The following is a 26,011-nucleotide window of genomic DNA, read 5'->3' as shown; positions in this document are numbered from 1 at the left end:
CTGGGCGCCTCCATCGAGCTGGGCGCGAGTGAAATAAAATCCAGTTAGCGAATGCGTTCCGGGGTTTTCCGGCAGGACGAGAAGAAATTTTAATTAGGATTGTTAGCTTTCTTCATTTAGGAGCTGTTTGATTTATTCCGTTCTGATTGCAAGTCGGTGCAATTTAGGACGCTAGCTATCCGGTGTTCGCCGGATCCGGTGGATCTGTTTCTTCGCAACTTTACGACTATTTGTGAAGCGTTTGCAGTGGAAGGTGTGAGATACGAAGCACGATTACATCCACATCTGTCGCGCGAATTCTTAACTAATCTCCCCCAGTTCGCCCGCTCCGTATTCCGTCTGCGGGAAACTTCGAAGCACACGATTTGAAGCACATAATTGGAATGGATGCTTCAGTCGAGTCATTGCTTCTTGCTCCTGCGGCGTCACCGCATGCCCGAAGCGGAACATCCCTTGGGAGGGCAGATTTTCCATCCGGCGAAAAGGGGTATTGAACTGGATTTCGTTTCGTCCGATCCGTAGCGCGGCGGATGGAAACTTTATTAGCGGTTACCTCTGTGTCGGCAGCGATAAATCACTGTCGTACGGCATCTTCGCCGTGGGAATGAGTTATTGCTTTGCCCAATCCCACGCACCAAACCTCGGACCCCACGGACACCACTTCCGAAGATGATTGTGTCGGTGTGTGTTTGTGTAAAACAGAAGCGCGACAGCGAAAGCGAAACTTACCTTGCTCGACGCGCACGTCGGATTGGATTTGAAGAAGGCCGCGTATCCTCCGTCTTTTGTCTCGGTCCTGGTCGTGGTTCGGTTTCGGTACCGATTTACCGGTTCCCTTCCGTTTTTTTTTTCGTTTCACTGGCTGAAGGATGAAGCAGCGAGAAACGGCCGGATGTGAACCGGATGGGATAGCGTCGGATCTTTACCACCTTCAAATTGCCAAATGTCGTGATGACAGTAAATCATTTTGTTACTCGGCTCGTTTGTGATACGTTGGCTGCATGGTATGTTCCATGTTTTTTCCTTCTACCTTTTGCTCGCTTACCGGTAAATCGGTACGGTCCGCTTGATATCATACTTATTGTGTTTTTGTTTCGCTTCTTTTTTCTTTTCTAGGACCCTAACCACACCATGCCCCATGGCCGTATTATGCGGGTTAAAGGGATCAAAAAGGTACGCTTTTTTATTTACCATATCTATTGATATGTTCGCACCGCAAAACGAACGCAGCAGTAGTGCTGGAAGTTGCGAAACACGGATTCCAGCCCTGCGATCGGCGGCCACTCACGCATGTTTCGCATCAATCTCGCAACATCGAGCCACACTTTTTCAACACCTCCCGAGACATCCCATCCGACACCTGAGGTCGTGGCACGTTTGGAACTGCTGCAGCAAGACTTCCTAATAAAGGCAGCCGAACCCATGTTCCAAATCCGAATCAAAAAATTTGCCCTTCCGATTCCCGATTATCCTTCCCTTCCCAAGAAGAGCGGCCAGAGTGTATATTGGGATGTTACGATTTCCACCCTGTGTGTCTCTCTCCAGTCGCATTGAATATTAATATTTTGCTCATAAATTTATCTCCCACGTGTCCATCTCGAACCTAGGGTTTTCCTGGTGAGTGTAGTCCCTCTGGGCGGGAACGACGCATCCGTCACTCTCGTACCACCACCACCGCGTTGTTGCCACTCCCCGCATTGAGGGACATGAAAAGAAAACTTCATATCTGCACGGCCTTCCCTTCGCCGTTTGTTTCTTTGTATTGCGCTTTATGGATGTTAGCATTTGTAACTGCTTTATCGCTGTGCCGCATCGTGCCGTCCCACGGTGGGACTTGGAAGAACATAAATGTAAAAAATTAAATCGTACATTTTGACATCTATGTGGAATCCCTGTATCGTCCATAAATAGTAGACAACACTAAAACTCAGAAATAGAGATTTTCTGTTCTCGCTGACGTGATTTTAAAATTAATATTATTTTTTTAAATTTTGGAATATTCTGACTGAAAATATTTGATACTATCGGGCCTAGTTCAAGCCTTTTCCATCGATATTAAACAAACACCAAACGAATGCAGAAGAAGAGATTGAAATTCACTTTATAGAATAAGAAAACAACGATTTGATTGTTGGTCTCTTTCATGCAGTACTTTCTGCTTATTTCTTGGCCAAACGACCTCTTAGATCATGCCTGGCATTTCTGGCTTACTAGACTTATTGATACCGCATAGTTGGATAGTCAGTCCTCACTATTAGGGAACGGCCCCAGATGGGATTTGAACCCCGATCCTGCCGTGTGAATCGCATCTACCACTGGGCCACCCTCATAATTCCGTTATATATTTTATTGAAATGTTGGACACTTCTAGGACAATTATTTGACTAAGGACAGCTATTGCTATACTTATAACAAAATGTCCACTGTTAGACCCACAGTGCGAGCCGCCCAAAGCAACCATTCCCTAGCGGGAAATTGTGCGTGTTGGTTGCTGGATGCGGATATGGATTCCATGTGTGCCTATGTGTGTGTGTGTGTGTGTGTATGAGTCACCTCTCACCCACCCACCTCACAGAAAAGAAAAAGAAAAAAAACCTCAGGCAAAACACTGAACGAACAGTGGATACGAACGTAATTCAATCAGCATAATATCTTTTTTGCGAACTCTCACACCCATGTGTCCCTCGCGCGGGATGGCACACACACACACTCTGTAGGTGAGATTGGTGGCGACCCCAGGAAGAAAAAGATTGAAATTTTCCGATACGTTCGAAAGTGAGGACGTGATGACAACGTCGATAAAGCTCGCCCTCCCATCCCGGTATCGGAAGGTAGAAGAACAATTCGTATGTTTATGATGTAAATAATAAGTGGAAACGACATGTAGGATAAAGAAGTCTCCCCAAAAGAAAAAAACTGGTCGTGCCACGAGGAACTCCTCCTAAACTCCTTGCAGGCAGTACAACGGTGCTTCAAAAGCCTTCACGTTTAATGATGAATGCTAGAGGACAGACCTTGAGGCAGATGCTTTACACTTCCCACCTACATATGCTTATGCCATGTGCCATAAAAGCAGACTCCCTTCCCAAAAGAGGTCACAACATTTGACAATTCGTTCAGAAGCAGCAGTGTGGTGGGTGGTACAAATTTTCCAACCGCCTTATCGCGGGCCCCAACCACTCAACGCGCTATTGTTAAGGATCTTACCCGGCGGGGTTATGATCGTCATTTTATTTATTGGCGCTGAATAAGATTTTGTAACGCGCCAAGAGAGACCAAATGAACAAAACGAGGACGCGGATAACGAGGATCATGTTTCCCTTTAACACGCCACCAGCACCAAGCACAAAGCACAAAAGCGGCGAAACACGGAAAAAGCCAACACGTGTGCCACCCTAGGAGAGGGCGAAAAAAAAACCTCGAACCCGATGACATTCCGGTGACGTTTGTCACGGTGGCAACGATGGAGGTGGCAACCGGCGACGACTGGTGGGATGAAGAATGATTACGAAGACGGATAGCATTGCCGCCGCTAAATCGTTGGGCAGAGCGACACGACACGCGGAACATGCGGGCGCGTGGTTGAGAAATCTGCCATGAATAATACTGGATTTCGTTAGGGATAATGAATCATTCATAAAAATTAGAGCATTACACGACCTGGGGGGCTCTCCAGTGCCGACAAAGTTCTAGCCGGTGGCCGGATTTCTTTGTTCATTATTTGGCACAATTTCTGACGTTAACACGGTGACGTTCGTTGCCCTACCGGAAGCCGATCGAGCTGAAGCTTAAGGCGGATTTTGTATTTTAAACGAAATGGCGTACCTTTTGTATGAGTTCCATTAATTACCGTCATGAACTGACACGACAATTGACGAAACCACAGTGACATGCGGACGTTTGCGGAACAGCCCAAAGAATTCCCGCTTCCCGGAGGGATGGACTCAAAATTAATAATACTTTGATGCTCGCTTTCTGCCGCACAAACGTACCTGCCGAACTGGCTGGGGATTGGGAGGATCGCCGTTCATTAGAGTTTGTTTGCCGAGGTCCAACATTAACTCTGTGATTGGGCACAGGTTGGGAAACAATCGAACAGTCGGGGCAGCACAAAACCAAATTAATGTTTCCTCTTTCAACTGCCTCTCTGTGCCGAAGTTCCGATGTAGATGATTAGGCAAAAGATATGATTTGCCTTCCCTCTGTGTGTACATGCCTTGGCGAGCTCAAGGGAAAACGAAAAAAAAAACTATCGAAGGCACGGATAATAGACCCGGCTTTGAAGCAGCTATTGTCCGCGAGGGAACCAACCATGAAAACAGATATGAATATTAACCTCCGAACCGAACAACCACCCCACACCGCCTATTGTTTGTTTGCTTCTCGGCGACAACCGAGGGGCCCGACGATGGCTTGACGCAGGTGCTTGACGGATGCGAGACGGATGGTGCAACGATGATGAATCAATCTTGATCCTACCGAGAAGAATAACTTCTTCCTCAAAATAAACAGAATAAAAATTCCAGCCTTCTTCCTGCTTCCTGGACTGGGTTTCGGATCGGCCATGACTGCGCACGGACTGGCGTAGCGCCCGTCTGCTAGCTGGCGTACATAAATCTGATGGTAATTTCGGAAGGTTCATTAGGAAGCCGAAAATCACCGAGCCAGCATGCCAGCCAGCCAGCCAGCCAGCCAGCCATCCAGCACACCGAGTTTAGTTTAATTCCGTGTCCGAGCTTTTCGGTGCCGGCGTTTTTTGCTTCGGGGCGCAATGGCGCAAAAAGGCCCAATCTACGATTGGTAGTTTCATGCTGCCAGCCGTGGCTAAAGTGGTCCAGCTACTTTAGGCCACCGACAGTCCTTCAGATGGTTCTCCTGCCCACTCCACGGGGCTGGAAATAAACGGTTATGTTTCTTTTGATTACGGTTATTACGGGCTCGGTGTCCTTCGGCCGTGGAGCCGTTCGTCTACCGAAAAAGTCGAACGGAAAGGGGAAGTCGACAGTGATGGTTTAAATAATGTTCATCTTGAGCATGGCGTGGTACTGAGTGACGCGAGACTGGCTAATACTTGTCCTCCCCGAAGCAAACGGTCGGCTGGATTGGTAGGGAGGAGGGAGAGATTCTTCATTATGATGCAGCAAGCTTGTCAAATAAAGAAGCGTGTTTTTATTTCTTTTCTTCCGGCGATATCCATGCCGAAGCCAGAGCAGCTCCGGGATACTCTGCGGGTACATTGTCTGGGATTGTGTGATTTTGCGTGCGCTCAAGAGTCTTTGCACTGCGATCCATGATTCATGAATCCATGCGTTGGACGCGTTGGCTATATTGATGAAACTTTGCCATTCATTCGACACTTGGCATCAATCCGCGGCGCACAAAACTAGTATTGTGGCCCTTGTGCACCCATCTCACAAGGATTCTTTTATTATCCACTACTTCATGTGAGTATGGTTCCGTCACGGCGCAAACGGTAAGATGAGCTCTAGCTTGTAAAGAACCACCTTCACCGCCATCTTGCCATTGTCGGTTTGTACGCAGACAGAGAAAGGCAAAATGAAATGCTCGTTGCCCGGTGGATGTACGCCTCGGCACAATAGATGATGCTGCTAATTTTTCCACGCGAAAGTAATGAATGAACTTTTTAATCTATTCTCGACTGCACAGCCGATGCACACACTCGCACTCACGCTACCTTCTCGGCGTTCGTTTCTTAAGAAAACCCATCCACTGTACATCATCCATATGCAATCTGTTCTGTACCGGAGTACACAGACAAATAACAACAATGGATGAGGTTCTGCCAGTTTTTTCTCCGATCGTTCCCTGAGACGAGCAGTATAATTACGTTGCTGCTTCAAGAATGAGGCCCTTGAATGCATCCAGAATGTATGGTGAAAAATGGGAATACACATCTCGAGCAGTCATCTTTTGTTTGGTGAAGATGGTTTCGAGTTGTGGTTAAATCAAGTTGGAAAACGAGAGCTACCTCTTTTGTTACTAATTGAATAAAAATCCTTTTAGTAAGGGTTTGCATTAGTTTGAAATTAAGTTACTCCGGATGCGAAAATAAACAACGTCCACTGCCCTTCCCACCTGTCAAACGATCAAGGTTGCTACACCAACAAGCTGTGACACATTTTTGACACATCGGTTGCGAAGAAAGTTTTCGATGTTTTGCAGCACAAGATACACCGCTGTATTGAACACTGAGCCGGTGATCTGCATGTTTTGCTGTAAATATGAGCCCGGCTAGTGTGAACTTTCTCTCTCTCTCTCTCTGCCTCGCTTCACACGATGGCGATACAAGTTCGCACAACTCACACTTTTGCACCCTGTTAAGCATAAAACAAAACAAGGCACAAAAAACCTCGAACAACAGTTCAACCTACTTTTCAATAAAGACAGTGAAAAGTTTTATCACACAAAAACACATCCTTCGTGTAATCTGCTTGCAACGGTAGGAGCGCTACCGATTTACGTTGTTTCTTGGAACATACTGCACGAGGTACGGTGAGACGAATCTGCCGCCCGGTCGGAACATTTGTTTGCAGCAGGAGCAGCAGCAGCAGCAGCAGCAGCAGCATTGCGTCAAAGCTGGAAGAAGCACCAGGACCCGAAAAACAATGTATTGGATGCTGTTTTGCAGAAAACACACACATATCTTCTTTTCGTTCCACTTTTTCGGGTTTTTTGAATGAAGCGCTTCTTTCGGGGGAATAAAACATCTACACACCTGGCCCGACGACGACTACTACGACGACCTGCAACCGGGGGTCTCTCGGGTTATGCATTCCGGTATTCAAAAATACCGAACGAGAGCACGAGAATGCCGGCTGGCACAAAAGACGAGTGATAGAGGTGGTGGGAGAGGGTGGGGGGGAAGGGTGCGAGTGGGTGGGTTTGATTATAATAAAACAATATTTTCTATCAAAACCGTAACATGTGTTTCTTGGCAAAGCGTCACGACAAACGACGACGACGACGACGACGAGCGATGCCGGCTTCCGACCAAGATGATCGGCAAGCAAGACGCGCAGTACCTGATACGGCCCTGTGCACCATGTTTACCTCGTTGAAGAAATTAACATTTTATACCGTGAATGGAGAACGGATCTGTCTCAAAACTTTCTACCGGGCGAGCGGTACATCGCAACGCACGAAAGGATGGACGTGTATGGGACTGGCTGGCACGGTTGTTTTTTCCCATTTTATTTTTGGTCGATCAAAAGTAAAACAACTCCTCGTACACTCACTCACACTCTCTTTTTCGATTCCGGTACGGAAAAATTCACCCAAACTGCCGGTTGTACGAGCCATGGGTTTGAAGGTGGAAAAATGCACATGACGCATTTCTTTTTGCGGCACCATTTTGGTCGGAAAGGGAAAAGTTTTCGCCCTTGGATTGTGCCCTTTGGTCAAAAGAAATAGAAACAAGCGGGAACAAGCTTGCTTTATATTTTCTGCCTAATTTTGTGCTCCAGAAATAGACAATTATGCATCATTAATGGAATGAAAACATTTACTTGTGAGAAAGGAACAGCATGCAGCATTCGTTTTTAATGCTCAAATCATCATTGAGAGCCCGAGCCAGCCAAATAGCCTCGAGTGGTAAGGTATGACTCTAGCAACACGATCGGGATGGTTTCAAGTCTCGACTGGAGTTAGTGTTTTTCTTCTATGTGCAGGCACTCTCAATACTTCTAGGCCACAATGTTTTATGTTGTAAAGAGAGAAGTATCAGGATTCAATTCTCGACCTTTGACATGGGGAGTCAGACATATGAGAGAAAAAGCCATCATAAACTAAACTAGAAACGACCCACCAAGTATCTTGCTTTAAATCATGGTATTTTGTGAAGTGCACGAGCGTTTTGGTGGAAAGAGAGTTAAGGTTCTTTTGTTCAGTCACCAGCCGTTGAAGTTCAGGCCCCGAATAAGATGAGCTGGATTGGCAGGTGAAAGGCAATGCATCATCATCATTAAGCTTCGGTGTAATTTACCAAGCTCCAACGAGCAGCCGTCCACGGCCAGTAGAGCACACGGCATTAAAGCACCAAACCATCACCGTCGCTACTCGAGCATCGGAACCTGCTTCGAAGCATGAAATATGGTTCGTCACAAACCTTCATCAATCCCTTGTCCTTTCCAATAACCCCTTGTCCTCTGCTTTCTCGGACCATCGTCTCATTGAGTCGCTTTATTGGAGGATGGAAACTAATTAATTTTACGATGCCTTTACATACGATTTGCATAACGCCGGGCTGGGTTTTTTTTTACACCACCAAGAACAGTCACCGTCAACCGGAGGTATCACCGAAAAATATGAGAGAATCCTGTGGTCGATTAGGGTTATGATCGGCACGATCCCGTTTCTTATCGGGATGGCAGAATGGCACGGAAGCGAAAGAAAACTCCGCACCGTTTTGTGGCGAAAAATGCTGGCGAGCTGGACAAGCGAGAAGCACAGGAATTCGGGGTGACCGAGGCGGGTGTCCCGGGTTCCATGAATCGTTGCCACATTGCAGCTGCATTGCTGCGTGCGTGCCAGAAGGGACGGTCGGCGGATGTGGACGGTACGGAATACATTTGCATAACTCGACATTTGTTCTTCGCTTGCGCTTCGTTTCAGACATCCGACTCCGGCACATCGGAACGTCGTCGTCGTCGACGGCGCTCTGGAAATGCATATTTGCATACAGCGAAAAAGGAATATCTCTCTCACCCTTGCGTGTTCGGTTGGCTTGGACGGGGATGCAGTGTCCTCGCCACAAGTATTATGAACATGCTCAAACTCATACTCATATTTGTGCTTACTGCAAACTGGGAATGGAAGGACGTCGGGTGGTTCGAGTCGGGGTTTTCTTTTTGTTTTTATGAGTATGTGTGCATACATTTTCCCATTTATGCAGTCAATAATTACTGATAGCAGAATCAGTGACTTTGTGCATAACCGGGAGTGGCGATGATAAGTTGCGAAAGATTCGCTCCAAATTGAATGATATTTGTTTCCCGCTCATGTTTCCTGATGAGTTGCATAATGAAATATTGCTTGGGAGGTAAATAAATATGAGATGCAGTTGCTGTAGAATATTATCACTGGTTGGGAGTGATTTTTGTGATATCAGAAGGACGTTAAAGAGTTGTAGTGTTGCGCGCTCGACTTACAATTTCATACTCTATTCACTGGTCCGGTTACAAGTTCATCCTTGGTCAAGTCACTTTCCCCTTAATTCACTTCTAAGTTCGTTCGTGTGCGTCAATTTATACTATCTGCTTATAGTGTTGTTCCTTTACCATATTTCGTGTAATAATTAATATTTCATGCATTTTCTACAGTTGCATTTTGCAACATAACATTTTAAATGCCAACCGTTTGTCAGCGGAGGAAAGCGTCAATGTTGTTTTAAATATAAATTTGTTCATAACGGAAGTCTTTACACTGGAAGCTACTTCATGTACATTTGGATAAAGTGGAAGTACAGTAAGAGGAGACTTATGCAGGACTGAGCACTAGCTCCTAGCTCCAGTCTCCAAGTCAAGCTTGGATACCTTTGTCTGACCAAGTTCTCTAATGACATAGAAAAAGATTCATTTGATAGAAAAAATAACTAAATAAAACAGATGACAAACCCACACAAAAATAATATTGAAATCAATAATCGCAAGTACAAAATCTGTGGGCAGCATCAACGGCATGACATAGTACGAATTTCTATTTCGGTGCATATTCCATCGTAAGCTGCCATTCGTGCCCCAACTTTAACCTCGGTATAAAGATTTTTCCACGTTGGAGTTTGGGACTGTGGGATGCAGTTTCATTAATGTCCATAGATCGTGGATAATACTTCCCAACAACAACCGAATGGTCGATGGGGAGTTTTTTGTTTGGCTGTGTTACCATGGGTTACGTGGGTTGATCAACGGGCGGCTACATTTACCTATTCCAGCCGGATCAATTTGAGCGAAAAACAATTTATTACCATTCCCGTTCCTCTTGCTTCACAGTCAGACAGTCCGCGATCGGCGCAACGTTTTGTCCGCTTTCGTCTAAGTCGATGTTTATTTCGGTACAGCTTTTTGTCCCGTCTGATTTGGTTTTGCTCAGACACAGCGATGGGCAACCAACCAGTGCTCGCAATATAAAGCCTGGTGACAAAAGCCCACGAAAGCCTTCCCCTCAGGAAGTTTGCAGCGGGACACAAACACAAGCGAAAAACAAACGACAGAAAGAAGGGCAACATCAATGGGGAAGTACGCACAAAACATACCGTGATGTGCAGCTCCACACACACAACGGGAGCACAAGTGGCAGGATAAGATCCGCTGGATGAAAGTACTGAGCCCGGAAACTGTCGCCTAGGGGCGCACAGCCCAACGACAGCCTCTTAGTACGGTTGAGTAATGATGGTAAATCGATTGCTTCCGTTCCGTCCGTCTCCGTTTTTGCGGTGTCCCGAGCCCAGATTTTTCGGTGGTAGAGGCATGGATTTGTCGCGAAAATTGTAACTTCTTTGTGTGTGTGTGTGTGTGTGTGTGTGTGTGTGTGTGTACACTCGACAGTTCCGGTAAAGAAAAAGGCGAAAAACAAGCAAACCTCTTCGCAGGAATCGGCCCGCTGCCTATAATCCATTCCGTGCTCGATGATGGCAGCGAGTGACTTAAATCAATATTGCGTCGTGCTGTGGAGTAAGACATTTTGTCTTATCCTCCTCACCGAGCTCACCGCGAGATGGAAGCGACGTATAAATAAACTGTTTCAACTGTAAAGCGCCTGCAAGGTAGGCAACATGTCGGGCCGGGTTTTGAACATTGTTTGATCATCAAATCCCTTCCAAGATCCGTGCAGCATCGCACAAGTGCTTCCAACCAAAAACAAAACAAAAAGAGAGCCAAACCAGCAGCAGTGGCAGCCAGCCACCAGGAAAAAGGCTTTCCATTTCGAGGAACAGAAAGCGCTCTGCTCGCAACAAAATCCACAAAACCACTCACGTGCGCATCCTTCATCTTCCTTTAACCGAACACAACACATGGCAAATAAAAGGAGGCAAAGCAGCTTCCCACGAGCAAGGGCTCGGTTTAATGTTCTAATTCATCGCTTGCTAGTGTGTGTGGTGGCAGGAGGATAACTTTCTTCGCCTTGGACGAACCGAAACTTCACCCAAAACACTGCGCCCTCACCGAAGTGTGGCTAATGTTTGACTAATTTGCATAAGCAAAGGCTGATGAAAGCGAGAACCGCGAAGCACAGCAAAGCGCGCGTTCTTGTCATCGTCGTGCTCACCGTCGTCGATCACCGTTCTCGAGCAAGCGACCAAGAAAATCAAATGTCTACAGCACAACCGGCACAACGGGGCTTCATAAAACCTTCCTCCCCCCACATGACACAAGAAAACGACGAAAACTAACAACAAATTTTCGGTGTCAAATTAGACCTGTTTCGTGTGTGTGTGTGTGCATCAGCCGTGATGCGAGCGTTTCCGGGATGTCGCGGTTTTGCGCGGGTAAAGTTGTTTAAATCAAGCTGTCGAACGCGTGGTCCTATGCTCCCGACCGAGACTCACGTTCACCTAGACACGGGTTTGAAGGTGTTTATTATAATTTTAAAACCACTCATATACATAACAAAAGAACTCGGTGCGGGAAGCTGGACACGCGAATCGTTCTGTTGTGTGTCGCGGAACCGTTGGCTGACTTTGTGTCATCTTCAATGTGCCAACGCCAGTGGACGGGTTGCAGTGGCAGTTCTGACGCATAAAGCTGATTAAAAGTTTACCGTCTGTGGACTTGTGGCACCCGAGCACCTCGGCCCTTGTTCCGGCTGATGGTGACATTCACGTTACGCAGGACGACGCCGAGTTAGTGCTTCCCCGATGGGCTTGACATTTTGACCCTGCTGTTGCTGCTGCTGACGCCGACGACGACGACGATGATGTCTGGCTCGTTGCATTCTGCATGCTGTTGAGCAAACTGACGGGGACCAGCGAGTGTGGGCAGAATGTTACATTGCAACGATGACAACGTTTTATCGACCATTCCTCGGCAGCTGATGCTTAATATCTGGGAGCGCACCGAACCGATGGTGGCCGGGGCGAGAAAAGTTTAAATTGGGCAAATGATCACTTTAACGAAAACTCCCATCGCCACGCCAACTACGGGAAGTTTAGTGTCGCTGTAGTGTCACCTGTGGCCGTGTAACGAGCAGGGAGCCAAAACGTCTACCTCATCTTAGGCCAATAAGGATGAAGATCTTCCTCTAGGTGGGAGAACTTGTTGACGGATGACACTTGCATCAGGCTTTTACGACTTCTTCCCCAGAGCCTGCTTTGCTTCGTGTGGGCAAACAGTAATTTCTTGATTGGCATTTGCCGACCCCGGCATAGGTACCCGTAACGATCCCCTGCTAGATGGATGGCGCTTTATCGTCATCAACTTCATCAACAAGCCTTACCACACGCAGGCTCGTGATGCTGCAACTCTTTCAAGTGAGTCAAACTGTCAAACGTAACTCTTAATTGCTATTGCACTTCCTGTGATTATTTGCTCATTTATAACCACACACACACACACACACACCGATGATAGACGACAGCTCCGATTTTGTGCCTCTTGGAGAGAGGTTTTCTGGAATCATATAGAGCTGAAGAGGACAACTTGGCTAATGTTACACATTAATGCAGCAATCAAGCAATGAAGCTTGCAACAGCACTTCAAATGCGACAGATGTTCAACGGCAATGCTGAAATAATCGATCCCGGCACTCGCAGGGACCTCACTTCCGGATGGGCGGTTTTTGTAACGGAATGCTTAATGAAGTTTCACTTCAGTTACTTCTAAGAGCTCGAACTCGGGCAACTCTAATGACGTTTCAGGAAGCGCCACCCCCACCCAGACCAGACGCCATTTTTCCGCGCAGCTGTTGCGCAACATTAGCGACTAGCGTTGCTGTCCAATGACTCCGGCGTCTCCGCCCAACAATTCCATTTTCGGTAGCCACAAAACCTTTCCGCCCAAAGTTCGCTTCGAAGCAAGTAGCGAAAAACCGGACAAATGGAGACGCAGAAAACCGTGTGGCGCGTGTGGTCGCCCATGGTGTCTCACTGGCGAAAGTGGCCGCCAAGATCAAAAGTACACACCGAAATGTCGCACATAACTCAATTAGCCGATAATTTGTTCTCCACTGTTTGCAATTTAGGGTGTCCTCCGCGCGCTCTACGTGTTCCACCTCCCCCAAGCCAAGCGATAGGCAAGCCACCATTAAATGGTTTCCATTCAGCCCTCGGTTCGGTGGTCCGGGACCTCGTTGATAAGGTTTCGGCCCTGTGTTGGTATCGGTTTGCTTCCGAGTAAATTCTATTACTTGCTGAGCTGTTGTCGAAAACTTTCAATGGGCTAAAAGGAAATTAAGGACTCGAGGAGGGAGAATTTTAATTTGTGCTGCTGCCATGAGTTCATTGATTGCCGACAAGCGGAAGATCAATACACGCGTCTCGAACGTATCAAGCGGGAAGTTTAGGAGCATCTTCAAAGAACTTCAACTTTGCGCTTCCGCCTGTCGGTGGGCTCGGAGGAGGAGCTCATAAAAAACCTTACGTGCATTCTTGTACGTGGATGTATGATGCGATGGTGATGGCGATGTTTTGATGGTTTATTTAAAGCGCCGAAAGCTCCTCCCGTCTCCTCTGCTTTCCTTTCTGCACCTTGTAGTAATCAATAAAGACTGTCAAAAATGTGCTCATTCAAGGGTTCTCGAGCCGAAGCAGCCGCATCTCGACCGACCGAGAACGCCCCGTGATGCATGCATGGGCAAACATTGCCCTAAACCGACGTTGTAACTGACGGAAGCGCTTTTACCGGAGCATGCATGCATGACAGCTCAAACCACTGGCTCATCGAAAACCATCTGTTGTCAACATTGAACCGAGTCGAGTTCAAGAGAGAGAGTGAGAGCGAGAGAGAACACCGAAGCACATGCTGCACTGCCACTTCAGTAGACAGCCTTCTGCGAAGGAAATTCCGATTGGAAAATTCTCATTTACATTTAATCCATCGAATCAAGTGTCGAACTCGAAAATCCGCAGCCTTAGGCACGTTCCAACCAACTTGCATCGCATCGGCTGCTGCTCCTGTGAAGGCTGTGGTGTGTTTTAGGATTTGCCATTGTGTCTGCACCCGGCGTGAGGACTATGATCATGATGACGATGGGTGATGCTGATGATGATGATGGCTGTGATGATGATGAAGCAGATTGAGCTTACCGCGTCGAAGCCCGGGGAGATCAACAATTCAAGTGCACTGGAAAGGAGATAATACGCTGACAAAAGAACATCATAAATCTTCCCTCCACATGGTCCGACAGCTCAAACGCACCTCATAATAGTTCGCATAATAAACGCGCGCGCTCCCACTATCACCCCCATCCGCCGCCCCACTGTCGTCCGTCGACAGCCCTTTCCGGCGTGTTCGGCTGCAAATGGGAAGCAAAACACAATCGATATAGTAGAGCGACCGGGGCGTGTGTAACGATTTCCCTTGTTTCCCTCGGCAAGTGGCACTGGCGCTGTGTCCGGGTGCGTTCGAAGAGCCAATCAAATCAAATCGTATGGCCGCCGTGCGCTCGAACAACGCCGCCGGTCTTGCTCGGCTAGCTGCATGATGATTTATTTGATTATGACGATTATGCCGACGAGTTTGTGTCCCCGGGAGATGGAATATTCGATCGACAAGCACTTTTGCCGAACAACTGCCATCCTACAGTTGCAGCTGGTGGTGCGTTGCAGCCGACGACAAAATCAAACGGAACGTAAAGTTTGTGACCAATTTTCATAACTTTGTAGAGCGCTTCGGTGAAGTTTGTCGCTGACAGTGCGGCTGAACTTGGGGAAAAAGAAGAGGAAAAATCAGAGTTCGTTTTATGAGTTCGGAACCATGGTGTTTTTTTTTTCGTGCGCTGACTGAGTCACATCTCCACCGGTCGCTAGAGCATGAAGACACACTAACCTTCCCACGAACACACCGAAACTTTTCGAATGAACGTCTTTAACGACTTCGTCAAAGTGCAGCAGCGGTTATGGAGGAAACTTTCTGCTTCATCGATAAGTGGGTTACCGAAAAACAAGCCGTTAAAAGTGGCCCTGGGGTCGCCCCAGGAAAAGCGTCCGCAACTCATCAAAGGGAACAACGTCAACAAAGTGTGGCGCATCGAACGTTCAGGTTGAGCAGTTTGCTTTTCGTCCACCGTTGGAAAGTGAGTTGGAAAAAAAACACTTTTATCCTAACGCTAGCTTATCGAATCGAAGCGATTGATGTAATCGCGTCGCACTATGTCAAACGTCTCCCATACGTCAACTGTCAAGTGAAGCTGAGAGCGTTGCAACAGCGCCATCTATGAGCCGCCTACTAAGATCTGCTTTATTACATTCTAAACATCAGAATAACGCTCAAAACTTGCATCGAGCTGTGTCGGAAAACTGTGACCGAGATGACAACTGTAATGAAACTGCAGGTGTCCCTAGAACCGACAACCGACATTGCCGTGTACTTATTAGTGTGAATTACGCTTGTATCGTTTCGTATCCAGTGTGGTTTGCGCCCGGCACAAAAGCGATGGCTTTCGCCGTGAAGCGTACTACCGATTTACCGCGCTAACAAGCGACACCATTGCAGCGTTGTGTCTGGTAATCTGCTAATCTGAATACCGCAAGTTCCGCATGCCGAGACATTCAACATGCTTTTCCGTCCCCCCCCCCCCCCCCCCCCCTCGGTCTCTTCCACCCTCTACTTCACCGCGCAAACACACACATACACACACAAAACGCCAAATAATACACATTTCAACCACTCGGAGCACGTTTTCGTCAGAAGAAGCGAATAAATGGATGCAACAGCAGTAGCAAAGTAGCAGCAGCACCAGTGTTGGAAGTATAAATTGTCCCGCGTCAGCTCATTTCTCGATAGCGCTCCACTTCGGTCGGTGTGGGGGCTGTTTTGCATAAATCTACAACACATTTTCTCCACATCATTCGCTCGGCAACGATCCACACGGCCTCACTGCTCTGTGACTGTCTGCGATTCTCGGGGCTTTGCTTCCGGTGTGTCTTCCCAACCATCCATCCATCCACGCGGTTGGGATCCTTGTGAAAAGTATCTTCGAAGCGGAGATTCAATGTATGCTCCTTCTCCGAACGCTGGGACGCCGGGTGTGTGATGGCTCGAGCATGTGAGCTTGGGCGTGCCCGCATTCTACACTTCTTTAGCACCCTCGTCCGCCTCCTCCTCCTCCTCCACCTCCTCAAACATCAATCCCGCAATCCCGGGAGCTCCACAAAAGGAGAACTAAGTTAGAGCCACACGTTTGTGCAATCAACTGAACAACTCAATTTGTTGCAGAAATGTGTTCGCTCCGCTTCCAACTTCAAACTTGAGTTTTTCGGAACATGCTACCGAGAGAACCCCGTCCGTCCGTTACAATGCCCCATCTTTCTCTTTCATTTGTGTCAATTTTATGATGATTGAAAGTTTTAATCTGATTCCGGAGTGTGCCAGACAACCGAACTCGAATGTGGTGACGATGGTGACCGTGGTTTGGGGGGCTACGGTGATATACAAGCGTGTGAGCTAAAGCCCCTTGAAGATCACGTGGACGCGTTTGCCGAAGCCAAAACGGGTGTTTCATCCAAGTTCAATGGAGCAATGGTCCGGTATTCGGTCCAAGAGAGTCCTAAAATCCCTCTTATCTTTGGCACAATCTTCCCGAAATCCCGAAGCATTGCCAACTCATTGCTCATCGGGCCGTAAGCGTGATATCCTTTCATCAGCCCCCGCAAAAACCGGTCCAGAATCCAGTCACCTAAAGCCCAGACACCTGAGCACTTGAGCGATAAATCGATGGGAAAAATATTTTCCCACCCCACGGTGCCCTTTTCCTTCCTCCCGTATATCTGGGACTCCCGCCCAGCGCTTGTAAAGCGTTCCAGCTCACGTGCTGCAAGGGTGTGAATGGGCGATGCCGGTGTCTGCCCACGACGAAGAAAAATCCTGCCACCATGCACGGTATCGGGAAAGGAAATATGCTAAAAATAAGCAAATAGCATTTTTATGCGATTCAGCGTCGTTGAGGAACTGGTGCAAATTTATTCCTTTGAAAACGCTTTTCCTATCCTCGCTTCGGCGCCCTTTCCACGCCACGCGGCAATCACATCTCGGGGAAAATGGATCAGCGAAAGCATCTTCGGCCTACTTACTCGTGCGATCGTTTTGCATTTTTATCCACTTTTTTTTCGGAAGGAATGCTCGCGTCCAAGGAGCAGTAGTTGGTGCTTGGGCACGGCAAATGGGCACGGATAGCTTGTTCTACAACAACGCACCCAAGCAGCCGAAGGGTGCGGAAGCCAAGACGGAACCTCGGGGCAAGACGAATATGTGTTTGCCTTTCGCAAACGAACCAGACAGTTTTACCCATGTTTTACCCATGTTTCCCATGGTCTGCTTTCTTGGAGGCCGTTTCTAATGTGAAATTGCCACTCGATATCTTCATCCGTTCCTGTGTGCTGGGAAAGCCTTTCTCGCCTTGCCCTGCCACCGGGAGGAGGGTTGGAAAATATTTATTGAAGAAATTTGTTATCTTAATTCCGTTCCGTTCTTAATGGTGATTGAGTTCGGATTGCGTTTCCGGTCGGCGATTCGGGCGCCGCCCTTCGCTCCCTAATGAAAGTCAACAGATTTACATGGATGGTTTTCGGACGGGCGATAAGGAGCGTTCAATCATTTTAACTTATGATGGAGCTAAATTCTTTTGCTTGCACAGATCTCAAAGGCGAAGGCGATAAAAGGAAAATGGTTTCTTCGCTATAAAGATATCCGTTTTTATAGCGTCTTGGTACGATAAGAGAAAATCCGGATAGGCACACACACACACACTTTCAGCATTTGATTTCCAAACACGAAAAGTGCATCATCCACTGCAATGCAACACGCTTCGTCAAAGGCCACCGTCGGCATCAAACATGTTCGAATGGATAAAGTTCTACCAAATCCAGAATCCCTTCGTTAGCGGTCGGTCACGTAACGCGTAGGTCAAAGAAAAAGGGGAGAATCGTTTGAATTTCAACTTCAGCTCAACCATCCCACCTTCATCTGACTGCATTTTGTAAACGAATGTGCAAGGACTCGGATGGATCAAAATGATCCTCCAACAAACTCTCTGAATGACACCGATTTTTCGCTTCACTTTTCTTTTCGCTATGCAACCGTCTCACAATAGGCTGCCGATAACGGCCACTTTCCACGCCCTTCATACCCGTTCAAAGTGGCCACCACAAACGAAAAAAAAAAGCTGCATAAATTGCCAACGGCCACAGTGTAGGAAAATGAACTGCACCGAAGGGATTCGAAGCTCTAAAATCCAATTTCCAGCAGCATAATTACACTATTACAAAGCTGTACGTACAACCGTTCCCGACGCCCGCTCTCTCCGGTGCGGCCGGGCTTAAGTTACTTTTGGACACGGGCAAATCTTGGCACACCGTCCTCAGCTCCTTCTGCTGGCTACTCTCCCTCCTCAGGCCCTCGCGCCGGCTACACACAATAACCTCATTTAATTAAACTTTTAATACTTTTCTTTTCCGTTTTTCGCGAGTTGGTGCGCTGTTCGGTGTGCTGTCGGACGACTGCTTCGGTGCAGGACAGCAGTGTCACAATTTTTTGTCGTGGTCGTGGCCGTGGTGAAATTATTCCTTGCATCCAAGACACGCTAAGAAGCTTGCCCACTCCCGCCATATAGTCCTTTCTGCAGATTTTTTGTTTTCCTCAGTTGACTCCCTTTTTCCTCCCAGGACCGGCGGAGAAGTAGCTGACAAGGTAAAGGTGTGTTGCCGTGTGTCCTAACTATTCCCGCCTTTGCGCCTGCTAGTCCGAAAGCCTCCTCTAGCGGCAAAGTTCGAGCCGAGACACTTGAAAGTATGAATCTGTTTCATTATTTAACACTAACTCTCCACCACATTCCTTCGCGGGATGGAGTTTAACTTTGTGCTCAAAAGTTGGCCGCTTTTCACCTCGTGCAAAACTTGCTTGCACTACCTGTTGTACTGCCGGACCTGGCTTGTACTGAAGCTGGAGCTGAAAAAAAAAATGTGTACGGAGGAAAAGTAACTTTTTTAGACAAACTTATAGTTTTTTGGGGTTGAGCTGAAGCGCAGCAAACAAGCTTGCGTCGGGGGGCTGGATCAGAAAAGGGGCAAGCAACGTGGTAAAAACCAATTCTCTAAGACATTTTCTGCTTTCATTTAATTTCTCTTCTTTCTCTTTTTTTCTCTCTACAAAAGCTTAATTTTTTCGCTACAATCCTCTATCACCGCAACTATGGCAACCTGGCAACCAGCTATGGCACAAAAAAATACTGCTTCGATTGTCAACCTGTTCCTGTCAAAGCTATCGTCCGAGGCTTACCTACAGCTTGCCAGCATAATGACAGCATCGGGGAAAGCAAAACAAAACAGACAGTGGAAGCTGAATTCGTTTTTCTCCTATCCGTCCAATACAGTTCCATTATCCTTCGTTAAGTTTGTTCAATCAATTCGTGCCAGTTTGCTAGCCAGTTTCACTTTGTGTGTGTGTGTGTGTGTGTGTGTGTGTGTGTGTTTGTGTGTGTGACTTGCCCCGTTTCATTATCGCTGTTGCTTCTTTTCTTCATTAGCAGCCGTCAAGTCGAGGTTTTTAGCGATCGCTTTTTTTGGGAATTTTATGGATCAGTTTTAAGGCAAACGCCCTGAAATCCCACATGTGGAGAACGATTCGTGAGGAGCCGTCTGAGGTGTATTTGCTAAGAAAACCGATTTAAATTTGACCACCAATTGCAAAAAAAAACAACGATGAAGGAAGGACTCGGACTTTGGTGCAGCATTCAGAAGCGAAACACATTCGATTATGTGTTCGTTAATTTGTTGAAATAATCAATCTCCTTTCCGATTTCTTGTGTCCGTTTCGTAATTGGAAACGTCACAAAAAGACATCGAAGCTGCAATCCGTCCGCTTTTGAACCTTAAAAGACTTGAAAGCGTTCTCTTTAACATAACATTCTCTTCCCCAACAAGAACTTTAATTTTTCTAATGACTTATTGAGCTCTGTCGCAACTGACCTTGTTATCTTGCACATTCTTTAAATTGTGGTAATGCATCGTCGTTTCAGCAGGAGTCGGCTTTTCTTCGACATCCTCCGTGGCGCATCCCGCACCAGCATAGGGGCTCACGGTCCCTTAGAGAGATTGCCTTCTCAGGCGCTATCTACGGTACGGAAAAATGCATTCATTCAATAGCAGAGTACATCCATCTCTCTAATGAAGTACCCGATCCGCAAGCAAAAGCCTTTTGCGTCACCGGACGCAGTAAATGGTGGAGCAGTGTAAGTGCGCGGCAGCTTCCTGCAAAAAGCTCGTCATTTAGATCCAGTGCCCCTGTTAAGAACATCCGTTGCGCTCCTCCACTTCTCGAGCCTCTCCAGACGACCGGGCCACGGCAGAAACACGAGCTGGAAAGCGAATGGAACAAATTGAATTGTAAATGTGGAGCTGAATGCCGGGAAGAATGACGAGCGAAGCAAAATGATCGGTATCGGTTGCATTGCCGAGGTGACATTCCGGGATGGTTTCTCGATTTCTTGCCGGCAACTTTTGATATTGATCGCTGTAAAGTGAAGGAAGAGCGCTCGGGCTACACCGGGGATCCAGTGGTCGCCCGGTGTGCTTTTGAAGGGTGAAGCGTTTCAATAACAGAAGTTGCTTGCAGAAGTGTTGAAATCTGCGGCTGCATTAGAAGCTAGCGAAATACCATCCATACTAGGAAGCGAACCTCATTCAATGGTCGATCTGAAACGACTGTCTGCTTTCAGGTGCATTCGAGCAACAATTTATCTGCTTTCCTTCGAACGAAAACATTATCCCACCGGCTGGCTGGCTGGCTGGCTGACTGGCATCTCCGAAAGCTAAAAAAAACCGAGCGCGTGAGAAAACCGAAACGCTCACGCCAATGATTGAAGGTTTAGTTTTTCATTGCACTTGATGGAAGATCGAATCGCATCGGTTGCATCTGTTAGCGCCCAACCCAACCCACAGAAAAGCAGTTGGGGAATTGATGGAATCGAACAATTCTACCGATGCATCAAAGTGATTGGACGGAACGATTGTACCGTCCAGTGGAGTGGGAGCAATCGCGTGGATGGAAATTGTGTGGGAATAATCAGCGATGCTGAAGCACTTCCCCACCCTTTCAACACCCCCTCCGCAGCACAATGTGGTTCTGTTTGACCGGAATAATAAGCTGCGCAATTGTAATGGTCTCGCTAGCTTCTCTTATCGGCTGACTGCAAATTGCACTGGGAAGGAGTGCATTGTGGCCCGAGTCCTGGACAGGACAAATGTTTTCACTGTAAGCTTCGGTGGGAAAATGTGGAAAATAGAAGGCTTGTAGTCGCGTGTGCGATGAATAGGATAAAGGAACCAGCATTCGGAAGCAACACATGTTAACACAAATTGGCACAGGGCGCTTGTCAGTTCGTTTAGGGTGTGGTCGAAAGGGCCACCAATATTACACTATCGGACCAAGGTTGGTCAAAAAAGATTCGGCTACCCTTGGAACACAATATGTTAATAGGGAAACATACAAAAAAAGTATCAACTTTGAATTATTAGTTCCCAACATACAAGGCAACTAAAGGCAAGTCAATTTTGCGAACAACCCTAGCAGTTTAAATAGGAAAGAAATTATTTTGAAGATTTTTACTAACTTATTTGAGCAGAAGATTTGAGTACCTAGCTTTAGGAATTTCAATGCACTTTTTTTCTTATTTTAAAGAATTTGTGGTAAAAGACTCGAGAAGGCCCCCCCCTGACAAAATTTGTTAGGCGCTGTAGGATTTACGCCTAAAGGTATGCAATCCGCAGTACACGTTGCGGAAGCTTCACAGTGAGCTTTCAGTGTGCTTTCAGTGTGGTCAAAATTGGTTGAAGAAAGTCGAATAAAATATTGTTATTATTTGATTAAAATCCCCTCTCCGCTAACCCTACTATTCATTTTGGCTTATAGGGGCTTCTTACTAATTTTCGGTCGCACTAGGGGTGAACAATCGGGCCCAAAACATGCACGGCGTATTCGGACGGTAACGGAACAGTAATTCGATGAATACTTGTTACCTTGCATTGATATTCAGCAAAGGAGGAAACATAAGAATATCATAATCACAAACCACTTGTTACAATGTATTGTATCAAGTTCTACTCGCTGTCTCTTAACAGTATTAAGGAACAATGCACAATGTTTACATCAAATGGGTTTTGCCCATACAGAAATTCCACTGTACAATAAAAATGACAGGCCACAGTGCTGCACACAAAAGATTCTAGGGGGGGCCTTCTCGAGTCTTTTACCGAATTTGTGATTATTTTCAGGCATGAATGGAGACGCCCAGTACTTCAAAGAAGCTATAAATAATAAATTAATTTGTCGTTGGCTCCATCTGAGTTTGGTTAGCCTTTAAAGCTCACTCATTTTAAAAAATATCGATGTTCAGGTATTTGTTTAATTAAATCGCTCTTAATTGCAGTTCATTCTGACCCACCCCATAGTGATTCCATTCGAAAAAGCTTAATGATGGCACACAACAATTATATAGGAAGAGACTTTCGGGTGAATTAAATCTGCTTTGCCCGATCATAATTCATATACAGCGACCTCAAAAGGCCGCACCCACTCACCCGTCTGTTTGCCCGAAACAAACCAATTTTCGAGTGGTTATTATGTTTACAAACACTTCAACCCTGCTCTCACCAGCCCCGTCGAGCCCCGAACCTCGATGGTGAGATAAATCTTCAATAGCCATTCAGCAAGCGGCCCAATTCGTCGTGTGCTTTGTAGTATAAATTTCATCCAAATAGACCCAAGCAGCGCTTTTTGGAGAGCCGCCGGCGTGCCGGTAAATTAGCCATCACGTTAGCACGTTTCGGTGAAGATATGTGTGTTAAATGTGTAAGAAGTGTGTCGCCTTTCACCACCAGTGCTCGGTAGCTCGTTTTACCGAGTACACGAGGTGAGCAGGAAGAGCGACTGTGATGTGACTAACAGTCCTTTCAGGATAACCAACAAATTACCACCGCAAGTAGCCACTTCCGATGGAGTGCACAAAGCGAGGTAAATACTGAAGGCTGTTCTGTTCTGTTCTGCTAGCGATCTGGAGCGATCCGGCACACACCACTAAATCGGCCGCCCCATTTCTGCGGCATCTTATGCTCACGGGCACTTCTTCGACGCGAGGATGAGTGTGCAACGGTTGGCGATGTAGTGTTGTACGCTCCCGCGCGGTATAAAAGCTTCATGTTCGCAGATGAATTAAGCTCTTTGCCAATTTGGTATTGTTTTTCTTTCCCAGCTGCTAGTCGGGGGAGAATGCCGCTGCGTTCGTGGCATTCTGCAATTGCAACTGCAGCAGCAAAGCGCAACGGCTTTCGAAAACACTCGAGAACAATATATTTTGTCCGCAAAAGCAAAACAAGTGGCCAAGCGAAGCGGCACCACTCGGGGCACGGAAAGCCGGAATTGAAAGCGGGAAACTCCGGCCACAGCCATTTCGCACAAGTGACGATGATCGTGACGATGGCGCGGCTGTGTGATGCTGCAGCAGCAAACGACATTCGTGGTTTACATTCTATCAAGTGCACTTCAACCGGGTAAAGGATTCAGAAACACAAGGATCGCCACTCGTCTCGCTCTCTCTCTCTCTCTCTCTCTCTCTCTCTCACTCTTCTTCTTTGGTCCGTTCTTTGCGCCATTCGACGAGCTGGCTGGTGGACAGAAAAATGCACACCCACACAGAAGTACACGAAACCGAACACCGCACTAATCGGAGACGACGTAATCGGAGTGAAGCCTTTCGACGGCTCCCTGTGACGGTGTGATGGACGATAGCGTCGCCCCAGTCCGGGACAAGTTGCTGACGATTGGATACAAATTGCTGATGCCAAACACTCACTCGCTCGCTCGCTCGGCCCACGTCCCGGCAGCACCAGAACAATGGACAAAATTGCATCCACTCGGTCTCGGCCCGTTCTTCCTGCAGCGAATTCTGACGTACGTGCACAAAGTGCGTTCACATGCAACATTCCGGTGGCTTAGCCCGGTGGCAAACGCTCGTACGATCCCAATGGATCAATGGTGAATCCCTTAAAATCGTTGGACGCCACGCAAAGTGGCCACCCACCGTAAATAGTGACACACGGGATTAGTTTGTGTGAGGAATTCTAGCGTTCCCATGTCCCACGTCCTCATCCGCCTATGCTTTCCTCGCTATCAGTTCTAATCGGTCTGGTCCGTCGGTCCGAGAGCTTAAGGTTTCGAGTAATTCTAGCCAAAGTTTCGGTGAAAAAAAAGGGATAAGAAAAATCCAAACCCAAAACACGGATGCGAGATCCGTTCGATTACGACGTTTTCCAATCGGGATCCTTTCAAATCTCGGATTCGCTGCGTGCCGTACTTCGCATTGTTCGTGCGTCCGGTGTTGGGTGGCCAATTCGTCCCTTAATGCCTCGATTCCTATCGCGCTGTGTCGCTGCGTCGCCGTGCCCGGAACCGGAAAGAGCTTTGAATGTGATTTTCCCCTCAATCTCAAGCACGTGTACGAGATGGTGGGCACAAACACACGTGTGCTGAAAAATTCTGGTCCAGGTTGAGGTTTTTGGGTTTGTCCTTTTCGGCTCGTTCCATTCACCCGACAGACGCAAAGGTTATTGTTTGCAGTGAACAATAAAATTCCTATCGATTCCGATTTGGCCGTGCTCTGCTCGCTCAACAATCCTGTGCTCCGCTCTTTCGGCGTCCTTGTCGGCACATGAATTGTAATCTCCGATTCGTGCAATTTTTATTGCAATCTAACCGAACCACCGTGCCCACACAGTTCATGACCATTGGATGAGCTTTTCGGCGCACACACACACACACACACAGGGAAAGGTGATCACATGTACAAACACCTTCCGCTGAGCACAGAACCCGAAAGAACGGATAAAATAGTTTCAATTATTTATACGTGCCCATGTGGCGTAGTTGGATAGAGCTTCCCGAAAGTTAACCCACCGAAGAAGAATCGCCCCGAAACAATGGTGGATGAAATGTTGAGTTCAATTTCGGAAAAATGAGCGAAAGTGCAATTGCACCTTGTAGGAAACGCAGGTAGCAGCAGCATCCACAAGAAGCACAGCCAACTAAATCAGCGCTGAATATTGCATGACGGCCTGTTTGGGTTTTTTCTCTCTTTCTTCCAGGTGTAATCGAGAGCTCGAACTTTAATTTCTGCAACTACGCTTAAAAGAGAGTTATTGGGACAGGTTGCTTTCATTTCTCGCCCAACTCGCCCAACGCCCGACAATCGGCTCAGAGATCAAGCGAGCGTTTATATTGTCCGTGTTCAATACCTGAACAAACCGAATGTGAGATGTTGCTTTTTATTTAGTGTGTTTTTCTATTGTCCTGCCGGTCGGTCCTGCTGTATCGCTTTGTATATATTGCCATTGTTTACCAGAGGACCTTGTTTTCCAGGGCCGTTTTTGCTTATCCTTAGACTTCCTTCGACTACTCTTTCCACTTTTCCGGGTTCCGGATCCTTTGTAGCAGCACCGGTTCGGTTTTTAAGCGTCGTGTGTGTGTGTGGGTGCTCTTTTACATGGCAACGAATTTTTGTCCTTTCATTTGTTGTTCCTCTTGATACCAAAAACCGGGTCATTTCCATTTTTTTTTTTCGGGGGCTGAATTTCCTCGATGCGGTTTTGATCGTACACGCGTTCGTCGTGCTCCAAATGCTAGCTACTGGTGATATTTTTCCTTGCTTTGCAGGTTTCTTCTGGATAGAAAGGAGCGCGTATCCTATTTCTGGGCTCTGGCTATATTGCGACCGTATCGTACCGGTTGTGGCACTAGGAATGGGAGAAGGTTCGTTCCCGGTTCGGACCGGCACTCAATCATTGATCATATGC

General features: G+C 47.1%; 3 protein-coding genes across 6 annotated transcripts in view; 2 read left to right on the top strand and 1 right to left on the bottom strand.

Moving 5' to 3' along the window:
- LOC118507620 (coiled-coil domain-containing protein 63) overlaps positions 1-26,011 on the top strand; it is a 112,658-nt gene that overhangs the window by 37,916 nt on the left and 48,731 nt on the right. For 2 of the 3 annotated variants that reach the window (XM_036046339.1, XM_036046338.1), the window contains exon 2: positions 1,117-1,173. The exons of the other annotated variant lie outside the window; for it this stretch is intronic. The gene's annotated coding sequence lies outside the window, so the exon portion shown is untranslated. The remainder of the gene's footprint in view (positions 1-1,116; positions 1,174-26,011) is intronic. 3 annotated transcript variants of the gene reach the window in all.
- Positions 1-26,011, top strand: part of LOC118507628 (actin-related protein 2/3 complex subunit 4) — a 76,744-nt gene that overhangs the window by 37,883 nt on the left and 12,850 nt on the right. The window contains exon 1 of one of the 2 annotated variants that reach the window (XM_036046352.1): positions 1,155-1,173. The exons of the other annotated variant lie outside the window; for it this stretch is intronic. The gene's annotated coding sequence lies outside the window, so the exon portion shown is untranslated. Of the gene's footprint in view, positions 1-1,154; positions 1,174-26,011 lie in introns of those variants that run through there. 2 annotated transcript variants of the gene reach the window in all.
- Positions 1-26,011, bottom strand: part of LOC118507616 (lachesin-like) — a 67,273-nt gene that overhangs the window by 32,160 nt on the left and 9,102 nt on the right. The gene's annotated exons all lie outside the window — the stretch shown is intronic.

This window comes from Anopheles stephensi, chromosome 2 (genome assembly GCF_013141755.1).
Source record: "Anopheles stephensi strain Indian chromosome 2, UCI_ANSTEP_V1.0, whole genome shotgun sequence".
NCBI lineage: Eukaryota > Metazoa > Arthropoda > Insecta > Diptera > Culicidae > Anopheles > Anopheles stephensi.
This window is presented reverse-complemented; position numbering and strand designations above follow the sequence as displayed.